This window comes from Pelobates fuscus, chromosome 1 (genome assembly GCF_036172605.1).
Source record: "Pelobates fuscus isolate aPelFus1 chromosome 1, aPelFus1.pri, whole genome shotgun sequence".
Lineage (NCBI taxonomy): Eukaryota > Metazoa > Chordata > Amphibia > Anura > Pelobatidae > Pelobates > Pelobates fuscus.
The window spans coordinates 213,310,345-213,322,805 of record NC_086317.1 but is presented as its reverse complement, the minus strand read 5'-3'; the positions used below and the strand labels follow the sequence as shown (position 1 = coordinate 213,322,805).

At 42.3% G+C, this 12,461-nt stretch overlaps 1 protein-coding gene across 2 annotated transcripts in view; it reads right to left on the bottom strand.

Annotated features, from left to right (window-relative positions):
* Positions 1–12,461, bottom strand: part of THRAP3 (thyroid hormone receptor associated protein 3) — a 57,047-nt gene that overhangs the window by 39,809 nt on the left and 4,777 nt on the right. For both annotated transcript variants that reach the window (XM_063454472.1, XM_063454507.1), the window contains exon 2: positions 6,375–6,441. The gene's annotated coding sequence lies outside the window, so the exon portion shown is untranslated. The remainder of the gene's footprint in view (positions 1–6,374; positions 6,442–12,461) is intronic.

Here is a 12,461-nt window from a genome sequence, read left to right as displayed (position 1 = left end):
GAGGAGTGGATACGGCGAGTGGAGGACATACAGGGGGCGGCGGCACTCCACGCCTCCCTGACGGGAAGGGAGACCAAACACGCAGAAGCGTGGCGGCCGTGGTTTCTATACATGGCCCGCTACGCACAGAATGGGGGGGATCCCATAGCCGGGGGCGGCAGCGGGCCCCATCTAGCATGGACCATGGCTCGCCCTCCCCTAACTTACCTATCTTTACTGCCTTTTTCCCTACCTATACAGCCAACCTCCGATCATGGTAAACAGGGGGGGTTGCTGATACAGAGGGAGGAACCACAATCTTAGTGGCAACCCACCACCTCATCAGTCTGGAATTCAGCCCATAAGCAATCCACTTAGTATGGACATCAACCCCCCAAAGGGACAAACAATACATACAAACACAAACCAGGGGGGGCCAGGCCTGAGAGCTGGTCAGCAGCCATTTCTGGGAGCTCCTGTCCTAAAACCTGAAAAAACGCTCTAAATCGAGCAAATTACTAATAAGTTACCAGCTGACATGACAGAAACAAGCAGAGGAGTATGCCTGCTTTTGATTGATGCCCGTCTGATACTGATCTCACCTGGGAAAAGGCTTTACTGGAGCCTCGGGCCTACATCCTGCACTAACAATGACAGACCCTGTTCTGGCTGGGGAATGTGGAAAGAGCCTGTATGATCCATCAGAGACACCCAGACTGCTGAATTATAACGAGGATGACAAGCAGTAGCTAATTTGAGACGGCAGGAGCCACGGCCCCGCTCCCCCCCCCCCCCCCCCCCCCTCAGGCCTACTGTTTGCTGTGATCAAGTTTAACAAGTTTCAGTTTTTTTATACATTGGCCCTGCATATACCATGAGCCTACCTGCCTCACTAAGCATGAAACAAACACTCTGCGAAGCCTACGTGCTGCACTGACACCTGAGGGACGGAGGGGGCTCTGGGGGTGCTGCGCATGGGCAGCGGGGCCTGACATGCTTCGAGGTCGACTGGCAAGAAGCTGGTGCTCCGGGACTGTGCCACGCCGAGATCGTGGAGCCGACGCCTCTAGGCTTTCTGGGGGGCCTGGATGAACTTGTCCCCAGAGCTGGGAGCCCTGGGGTACCGGGAAGCGGAGGCCTCCGGCGGACCGGTGGCTGTGAGGATGGCCGATACCGACCCTGAGCGGGCGGAGATGGGAGAGACAATCGACGGCCCTCATGTTACCCAGCTGGAGATTCTGGAGCACAGTGGGGGTGCAGGAGACGACCGGTGCATGGACTTTGGAGGGGGGGTCTGGTGCGCCGGTGAATATCCGAGTGCCCGCTGGGCTGTGGAACTCTCGTCAGAAGGCCTGGGATGGCCTGGAGAACTACTGGCAGATTGCTGATGGCCCCAGGGCCACCCACACTGACGGGCCTTGGTACACCTCAAACTCCCCTAGAACACCTAGAACTATTTTCTACTTACTTATTTTTTACTTTAATACATTTCATTATATCCTTAGGCTATGCTTTCTGGGGCTGACTAATGTTATTAGTTTTTTTAGAAATATATGCAGGAACAGGAGTTATAATAATATGTTTATTTAGAATGCCACCCTGATTTATGCCATCATTGATCAGATAACTTGACTCAGTATTGCATTAACTTGCAACGTGAAATTGTGAGGGAACACAGTCTTCTCACAGCTTAAACAATTATGGCATAAATGGTCAATATGAAATACATGATGCTTTACTATGCTGTTTAGATGCAGATATTTAGGCTACTTCTTAAGTTGATGGTTTATGAAATGTTTCCTCAGTAACATATGCAGCAACCGGAACCAGACTGCTAACTCTGCCCATAGTGTGTTATTATCAGTACTTCCTGTGATACATGCAGCTGCCTCCCTGGGAGGCTTACTTTTTTTTTTTCCTTGCATAGCAACCTCTCACCTAGATACTCATGCACCACTGGCATACGCTCCCAGTGATATATTTTTAATTAAGTTTAATTTTTTTATTTTTCACATCGAAAATGCAGACATAAGATTCCAGCAAATATGCTTTATTGTGAAGCTTAATCAAAATATGCTATCATTTACTAACTTAGCCTACCAAAGCATTAAATGGTACCATCAGATTGTATAAGCATTAACATTACTTTATTAAACCGGACACATAGTGCCTTTATAACGCGTACTTAGGCGTACTTAGGCGTACTTAGGCGTACTTAGGCGTACTTAGGCGTACTTAGGCGTACTTAGGCGTACTTAGGCGTACTTAGGCGTACTTAGGCGTACTTAGGCGTACTTAGGCGTAGCTCAAGAATGATGGTAATAGCTACCTGCTCTTAATATTATTGTTATATTGTAATATTGTAATATTAATAGTGTGCAATGATGAGTGGAGCAAAAGAAAAAACACCAAGTATAGAGAGGATGAGGAAAATGAAAATAAAGTACAATACAGACTTTATATTGGTATGCAGGTTCCTCCAAACGATGTAGTTATATGTAAAAGAGAAAAAAATATATACAATAATAGTGCAGATGGTATTGCCAGCATGAATTTGAGCCATGGGCAATTGTTTAAAATTTTTACATATGGGGGCTCCAACCGTGCCTAGGGGAAACCTGAGACTTAACGCCAGAGGGTATTTACACCAAAAAAAAGCACCCCCAACAAGCAGAGACAATGGGGGGGGAAAAAATAAGAAGTACCGTTTGGCAGGGGCTCCCTGCCAGCCGGATATTCGGCTCTCCCATGAGAGACCACGGCCGCCAGAGTCTAAAATGGCGCCGGAGCACGTGCCGGAACCGTCAGAGGCCTCGCTGAAGGAGGAAGATCCTCTCACCTCTCCCCGCTCTGGGGCTACAACCCCCCCACCTATGACTCGGGCGAAGACGAAGCCCCCTCCACTAAAGGAGACATCAGGTGACTCCTGGTTGACCTTCGGAGGGTCTGGAAAGAAGACCTCCAGGTGGCCCAAGCCGGGATCGGTGCAGTTCACAAAAATGTGAGGGAGCTGGAAGGGAGGGAGGCTGACAGGTCCAAACACATACAAGACACAGATAAACTTGAAGGACTTTCAGCCCAAGTTCAACACCTCAACAGAGTGATAACCACCCAAGAGATGCGCCACAGAAAGAAAAACATTCGACTCGGGCATCCCAGAGCAAGTAAGCTCAGAGACACTACCTATCTTTATTAAAGACATGCTTACACACGGGAATTGAAGACACCCCTGCACAGCTTATGATAACATGCGCATTCAGAGTGAGGAAGTCAGCAGTGGCGCACCCAGAGATATAGCAGCGAGATCGGTGATTATGACCCGCTTGAGGGAGATGGGAACGATACAATATAAGGGGCACACTGTCGCTATATATGCAGACATCCCGTTCTCAGTACTGGTAGAGAAGAGGAAGCTGGCTCCGATTGCTAGTCGCTTAAGAGAACACTCCATGAAATACCGCTGGGGAATAGAGGGGTCCCTCTTGGTAGAGAATGGTGGAGAGACCATTACGCTGACGTCAGCGGAAGATCCAGAACCGCTCCTGCAGGCACTGGGATTGTCCAACAACCCTCGAGGAACTTCTCCAGAGGCAAAAAAAGCCCGGGACCGGGAAACCAGGAACAACAACGCGACTACACATAAGCCAAAGACCATACCCAAGAAAGTGCTCGCACCATTAAGACGCCGGAAAGCCGACCTTGGCGCTCTGGAAACACTGACAAGACCAGACGCCTCACTTGACACGGGTCGGTTCCGTGGGTGCCGAGGTTTGGAGACCTACCCACCTCCTGCAAGAGACAGCCCATTCCGGTCATATCACCAGTAGTTATGTTATAGTCAGCTAATAAGTTGCTTACCAAGCGCTGTTCATTTATCATAACTAATCAAAAGTTTTATTGAGTTAAGTACATCAAATATAAATTGCATATTTACATATTACTGTAATCATAAGAATCTGTTCTTTAAGGATCCTAAGCTAAAGTGAATGACCTACTTAAATAACTCTATGGAGTGCCTCATGCGAAACAGGTTGGGCATCTCATAATGGCACAAGGTCTTTATGAACGAAATTGTGACATATGTAGAATGTGAACATTTGGTTAAATTACTTTTGTTTCAGTTAATTTTTTAAACTAATGTTTCCATTTCATTTACCATGAATGCAGACCTACACCGTAACTTTATTTTGCGCTGTTTTGCTCTTGTCCAAACAAACAAGCCATAATAAACAAAGGTGAACACAGAAAGTGTTTTAGTTTGCTAGACCAATTGCAACAGAAATGTATTTCAAATCAGTTTAGCTGGTAATATCAGCAGATTGTCAGAAATCTGATTCTGCACTTGTTTGCTGGTTGCATGAGGTGAAGGAAGGAGTGGCTGATTTAGAGATAAATTGGGTGCTCATGTACAGGATATATATGCTCTGGATTTCAAACCACTTCTACTTCCTTACACTGAATAACCCCAAAATGTCAAACCATGGAAATAAATTGTTATTCAATTTGTATCTAAAAACCCCCGATATATGAAACCATTTTAGCTTATTTTAAAGGATCACTATTGTGTCAGGAAAACAAACTTTTTCCTGACACTATATCATCCTCGGGGGACCCTCACCGTCTGGGTTCCCCCCCCACCTTAATACAGCGCCACACTCCCTCGGCGCTGGTGACCCGAATGCGCATTCTGACAGTCCATAGGAAAGCATTTATTAATGCTTCCATATGGACATTCTGCACGCTGGATGAGAATTTTGCATCCAGCGTCGCAGAAGCGCCTCTAGCAGCTGTCAGGAAACTTATGTTTACATGTGAAGGGTTAAAACCTGAGGGACCTGGCACCCAGACCACTTCATTGAGCTGAAGTGGTCTGGGTGACTATAGTGTCCCTTTAAACCTGGCATTCGGTTTTCAAAGTCTTTAAATGTAACTCAAAATAGCAGAACTCTGTAAATATATTAATACCTGTATTACGTTACATTTAAAGGGTTACTAAAACCACCATGACAACTTCAGTGATTTGAAGTGGTTCATCGTGGTAGGGGTAGGTATGTGCAGTGTTGCTGCTTAAAAAAAAACTCTGCACATACGGAGATATTTTTAAATTGTGTGCCTCGGGGTAGTTACACTACCAGAACATGTGAGACTGGCAGTCCAGAACCCTTTTTCAGATTGCCAAATGTCAATTCTGTGCATATTTTATATCTGTCGTCAGTGCACATAGCGTGTTGGTGACAGACGTGATAATCTTTTCTCTTGGAGACAGACCGCGTGCAAGGGGAAGATTGCTTTCCCGTTTCACCATTGCAGAGTAATCTATTTCAAAACCAACCATACCTTTCCCTCGCTCTCGGCCAGCAAAATAATCCAGCCACAGGTATAGGACCGCGCAGTGTCCCTGTGATGCCAGAGGGGGCAAAGATGTCAGCACCAGGAGCTTCACGCAGCGCTGGATTCAAAGTGAGTAAAATATGTTTTGGAGTAACTCTTTAATGGAAATTTCACTTTGCAATAGTTTATTTTAATGTCTTTCCATTACACAAAACTGCAAATGCAGACGCCTTTATAAATAAAAATACTATATGGAAGGTTTCGGTGAGAGTTCATCAAGTCTCACTGAGCATCTCGAGGCAGCAATTCTATCAAAAAACAAGGGAAGCTTTCTAATAATGCCTGCAAACAAATCTTCACTCCACAGCAATTGCACAAGTATATAAAATATGTAACTTGATAGAGTTAATTCTGTTAGCTTAAATTTCATGTGATGAATTAAAAAATGTTTTGAAAAAAAAATATTGTTGATTGCACGGCTATGAAGTGCACACATAATTACTAATGATATGTAACCACCTAGTTTTGAACGATGCCCTAGATCTCTGACAAGATCACAATGTCCAGCGCCCAATGTACACTTATAACCAAAGAGGTACTTGGATTATGACAACTCCATGCCATGACTGATGGTGAGGGAGAGGACCACAACATTCCGTTTGTTACCAGTTCTGATAGAACAATATGTAGATCATTTGTTATTCACTTTCAACAGAAAAAACAATGTATTCAAAGGTGCACTTTAACCCCTTAAGGACACATGACATGTGTGACATGTCATGATTCCCTTTTATTCCAGAAGTTTGGTCCTTAAGGGGTTAAATACCCAGCACTGTTAAATACATGCGTGAATGCTGCCTTTCTACATTGTATTTAGGATGACTTATGATGCAGATCTGCTATATGGCTATTCATTTTTAAAAATGATTATCAACTCAACACAGTCACGATTTAGCACAGTTCTAGCCCACTTAAATCAGGCAGGTACTTCCATCAATGATGGAAAATATTCAGGATTTACTGAGAGGAATACAGCGTATATATGAATGGATGAACAACCTTACCTAGAGTTTACAATGATCCTCTACAACAGGTCAGCACGTCTCAATTCCGTGAAGCTGTGAATATTACCTATAGAGAAATGGCAAAGAGTAAAAGTCACTTCTTAAATAAAAATTGAATTGAACAATTAGAGCATTATTTTAAGTTAATATCAATCTCAATATTTTCCACCAAGTAAAAAAAATGATGTAATGAATGTGTTCAGTTTATATAACCACTGATAAGTTAGAATTGTAGCTTCTTTAAGTAAAATATATATTTTCAATATTTCTGCACAGAACAAAAATACATTTTAAATGCCGTCACCTTCTGGCCTCTTTGCATATTTTGCAAAGACCCCTGATGGGGACTGCCCCGCTTGCAGTGTTTTGGTGCAGGGGAGGGTAGGTTTTTGCTTATTTGAACCAGTCCCTTGTGGCCACCGCCATCTTAATCAGCTGCATCCTTTTCAACTCTTGGCGCTTCTTCTGCCAGCAGCTGACATCAGTTTTGTACGAGTATCTTTACAAAATGCTTATTTTGAATGGTGTGGGGTGTGACAATAGTTGCAAAAATATGGCCTGCAATTTTACTGACTTGGTATACATTTAATATAGGGGTGCGGACTCTCTTTAAAGTGACTGTCATACCCCCACCATTCAAAATAAGCAACACCCCTATACTAAATGGACACCAAATCAGTAACATTGAAAGCCACTAAAAACATTTTTATGTAACCAAAAAAAATTTTGCAACTAAAAATATTTTTTTACAATGTGTAATGTGAGCATGACTGCAGGGAAGAAGGTCAGTATAAATCTATGCTTTATTTAGTAGGAGGAAGAAAAACAGATCTGCACATACCTAGAAACAGGTTTTTGCCATACGGTACCTAAACAATCAGCTCATTACTGTGTAATTGTAACCAATATTAGCTGCCAAGAGAAGAAACCAGTTTCCAGTGACCTACAGAAACTCAGCAGCCGTTTATTTGCTTTCATTAAAACATCACTGTGATTTTGTGCATGTTCAAATGAACCTGGACAACATGTTTCCATTGTGGATTAGACTATTTCAGAGATGCCGAAAAACAACCTTCAGCTGTTGCAAAGAGTAATTTGCACCATGCAACTGAAGATGACAGGCAGGAGGCATTTTGGACCCCTCATGCATATAGGACTTATAATAAAATTAGCAATACTGTTCTGTAAATGAGATTGTTAAAAGGAAAATAAACATTAAAACAAAAAAATATATATTTAAGTACTCTTATATGCATTAGACCACTACACCTCAATAAAGTGTACAGCGATCCTGTTATTTTAGTTTGGCAATGTAAAACATTGCTGTTTCGTAGATACGGCAATGTTTTAATTGCAAGACTAAAGACACCTCTAGCAACGGTCTTCCTGACAGCCACTAGAGGTACCTCAGTTGCCTTGACTAAGTCAGGCACTGTTATGTGACCTTTGACATCCTTACGCATTGCATGACAATGTCAGAAGTCCTTAAAGTTACACTATAGTCACTAAACCAACTTTAGTTCAATGATGCAGTTTTGGTGTATGGATAGGGGCTTGACAGGTTTGCTTATAATCTAGGAGCCAGCTAAAAAAAATTGTTAGGAGACATTATTTCCCACAACAAAAATACAACTCTTTAATATAGGGAAACTATAGTCATCAGAACCTTAATGTATAGCTTAATGTAGTGGTTCTGGTGTCTATAGCCTGTCCCCAAATGACTTTTCAATATAAAACACTGCCTTTTCAGAAAAAAAGGCAGTATTTACATTGCGGCCTAGTAACACCTCTTGTGACAGTCACTAAGACAGCAGCCAGAGGTGCCTACGTTCCCACTGAATGCTGCCCACAGAGATGGACTGATTGCTGCAGCACAGCATTTTGCTGTGCATGTGCAATAACCTCTGAATGCTTTCGTATGGTAAATCATTGGCTGATGATCTCAGCCACGGAGGTGGAGACAAGCAAAACATGGTAAAAAAGGTGAGCAGAAACACCTTTCACATGAAATCAGAGGGGTGCCAGTCACCTAAACAGACACACATTATCTAACACTCACAAATTATTATACATTTTTATTTTCCCTTGGGTCCAGTGCGGCTGCTGAAAATTTCAAGCTCTGCTTCCTTGTGCGCACTTTAGTGACATATCTCTGCATCACAGCAGGGCAGCAGAGCAAGAAGAGACGGAAGATTTCAGCAACTTTGCCTACCAGCTCCACTCTCCCTCGACACTGAAAGGCCTGACAAACTCCAGGCGCCAGGACAAAATTCCTAGTTGCCATGGCAACCTGGGTTTTGTCAAGCCCTGGTATAGATCATGCCCTTGCAGTCTAACTGCTCAATTCTCAACCCTTTAGGAGTTAAATCAATTAATTTGTGCAGCCCTAGCCACAAATCCCTGCATTTAACATGCACAGCCAACCTAAATAGTTTTGTAAAGAGAGATCTAATGTTTATACTTCCTTTTTTGCACATTCTGTTTAATATCTCCTGCACGAATAGCCTTCAAGACCTTGCAAGAGCCTCCTGTGTGCGATTAAAGTTCAATTTACAGAACAGGAGATTAAAAACTTCTAAATTAGGTTAAAGGAACATTATAGTGTCAGGAACACAAACATGTATTCCTGAACCTATATATAGCCCTCCTGAGCCCTCCTGAGTATAGATAGTGTTGCCTTTATTCCAGTCTGCTGGTGCTGGCTCTGCCCCAGATCTGCCTCCTTGGCTGACATTATGAGAAGTGATCTCAGCCAATCTGAGATTGTAAATTCTGATGATTTTAGCCAAGGTGATGGGTGGAGCCAAACACCATCCTGGCCAATCAGCATCTCCTCAGAGATGCATTGAATCAATGCATCTCTATAAGGAAAATTCAGCGTCTCAATGCAGAGGGTGGAGACACTCAATGTCAGTCACACTGTGTAGCACTGCCCCAGAAAGCACCTCTAGTAACCATCTAAGGAGTGGCCACTGGAGATCCCTAGGCTGTAATGCAGGGCTCAGCAAATCCCAGGTGCCAGGTTGCCATGGCGACGAGAATTTTAGTCATGGCGCCTGGGATTTGTTTGCCCATTCAGTCCCTGAGGTGGTCGGCTGCCTATTAGTGGAGACAGGCGGGCGGCCGGCTAGCCCATAAAGAGCAAGAGCATGTGCAGTCAGTCAGCCAGCCGATGGAGAGCATGGGCATGCTGTCGGTCATCTTGCTTAAGGATAGCGTAGGGTGTGCGCACGGGCGAAGATTCATGGAAGATTGAGGCAGACGGGCAGGCACATGAGGGAAGTGTAACCTCCCTATTCTGCTCAGTGTGGCAAAACGCCATGCTGCGCAAATCAGCATCTCCTCAGAGATAAAGTGAATGAATGCATCTCTATGGGGAACATTCAGCGCCTCCATGCAGAGTGTGGAGACGCTAAACGTAAACAGGATGCATTCTAGAGGCCGTCTGAGTGACTTTCACTAGAAGTGTTACTAGGCTACAATGTAAATACTGCTTTCTCTCTGAAAAAGCAGGGTTTACATTGAAAGGTGTGGAGGGACAGGTTATGAACACGAGAACAACTACATTAAGCTGTAGTGGTTCTGGTGACTAGTGTCCCTTTAAGAATTGTATTTTTGACATTGAAAAACCTGGCTACTAACTTTTTTTGCTGGCTCCTAGATTCGAAGCAAATTTCTTAAAGACCTGATGTAATGTAAACACTACCTTTTCTCTGAAAAGATAGTCTCTGAAAAGGGACTGCCTATATGCAACAGAACAACTACATTAAGTTGTAGGTGTTTTGGTGACTAGTGTCCCTTTAACATCTGATTGAAAATTAAACTTTTTTCCATGCAGACTGTGTGAGTCACTGCAAGGGGAGGTGGCTAGGGCCGCATGAACAGAAAGAAAAGAGATTTAAGTCCAATAATGGCAAAGAAATGAGCAGTGTAAACTGCAGAGACATGATCTATACACCAAAACAACTTCTTTAGGCTAAACTTGTTTTGGTGACTATTGGTCCTTTTAAATGCTTATCATATAAAAACACTGGAATCAATGCTTCCTTATAAGAAGCATTTGTTTGGGCTGCCATGGCGATTGCCGCACCTACACTTTTTGTTTAATGCTTCTGGACTAGATGATTAAGAGAAGGATGCCTGCAAGACAACATCAACAGCAGCAGCTCAGCTGCATAGAGTGAATCTTGATACTGGCAAAAAATTTATATATATATATATATATATATATATATATATATATATATATATATATAAAACGTAATTTCTTTAATTTCATTTAGGAAGAACCTAAATCTAAATAGGGAGTAGAACACATTATCATTACAAATACATGTTGATTTCCAATAGTACAGACAGCTCTTTCCAGTTTGTGACCAATATTATTAGCAGCTCTAGAGTGACAAACCAAACCTTTAGCAAGATCAAGCTTTACACACAACCCTTTTTTACAGTATTTAAATTGCATTCCATTTTACTTTGCATTTTTGCGGTCCTGTAATATCTGATTTACTTATTCTGCATTCCAACTTCAAAATGAGTTCAAACTGAGTCCCTTAAGATTTTAGGTTCAAGATGGTAAAAAACACATTGCTTAACACTTAAAAAGCTTGGGTCACTTCGACAAATCAACAATCTGCAACAGCTGCAGAGGATACAGGCACATAAGTTTCAGTGGCAGGGCGCAACAGCTGAGGTTTAACACCTGTTTTCAAACAAGTATTTATCTTTTGGCAGAATGCAGGAGATAAAAACTCAGCCAGTCACAGCCAGAGGAGGTGCAGCTAGGGCTGCATAAAGAGAAACAAAAGTGAATTATGTCCTAAACTGGGACAAAGCAATCCCTACTGCACAGGCGAGGTAAACCCTAGCAGATAGAAGATGTACTTGATATAAATGTGTTATTCAGAAATTGCCGTAGACAGCTACCCCCTCTGTGGCAATGTGGAAGATATGGGTGGCTGACCATGGGGCATCCCTAATTCTGAACATTGCAAATGCTGCCCCATAATCCTAATGCACAGTAGCAGAAATGGAATGCCAGGATCAGTATGCCACACGTGTTACATACTCATATTTATACAAATATTAATTAAACAAAAAGTGATAATGAAATATATATATATATATATTCACATTACAATGTTCTGTCATTAATAATTGGGCTGACAGACACTTTCATCTGTTTTACTTAATCCATAGAAATCACATATTGGTACTTTAAAATATTTTTTCAAGATTTATTTAGTAATGTTAATTTTCATTTGACAGATTAGTCACAAACGTTAGCTTAATTAAGCAGTTTTTGCTTAATCCTGGATCCTGCCCATGGAGTTTCACTACTCAATTCTCTGCCATTTAGGAGACAAATCACTTTTGTTTCTATTTATTTTTAGCCTCCCCTGGCAGTGACTGAAAAAGCCTTCAAGAAACAAAATGGTTTCTATTTCAATCAGATGTTACTTTAAATGTGGGAGTCTGAGCCCAAGGTTTGATTTTGTATGTTTGTATTAGCTTTAGTATTGCAAAGCCATATTACAGTGTTGCCTGCACCCCACCTCCCTCCCCCCCAAGAGTTAATAAATATGTAGGGGTTTAGAAAAAATACCCCTCTCTTAGAGATTTTACCATTAAGCTGAAAACAGCAAGGTGAATTGTTTGTGTAGGACTCAACTAAGAGGTTTTGCCTTAACGTGGCAGATGAGCTTACACTTTAATGGCCATTGGAGTGATACTAAAAAACATTCAGTTATTTAAATGTGCATAGGGATTTAGGATGGTGTGCAAGTAACTTTTGTTTGGAACATGAGAAGCTATTGGGTTGGTCCAGAGCCAAGATGTGCAAACGGACAGAGCTAGCATCTGCAAAAGGACTTAAAACACTGATAGAATAAAGGTAAATAAGTGTTACAAATTTAAATTAAATTACAGGGGTGGCACTACTATTAACTGATTATACAAGTAGTAATCGTATTTCTGTAAGGACATCAGACAACAATATGGTTCAGCTTCTTTTGCATATCAAATGTACCACTAGTCCACCAGTAAAATCAGTCCTACAGAAGGCAGGCGTGCAAAAAGCAAACA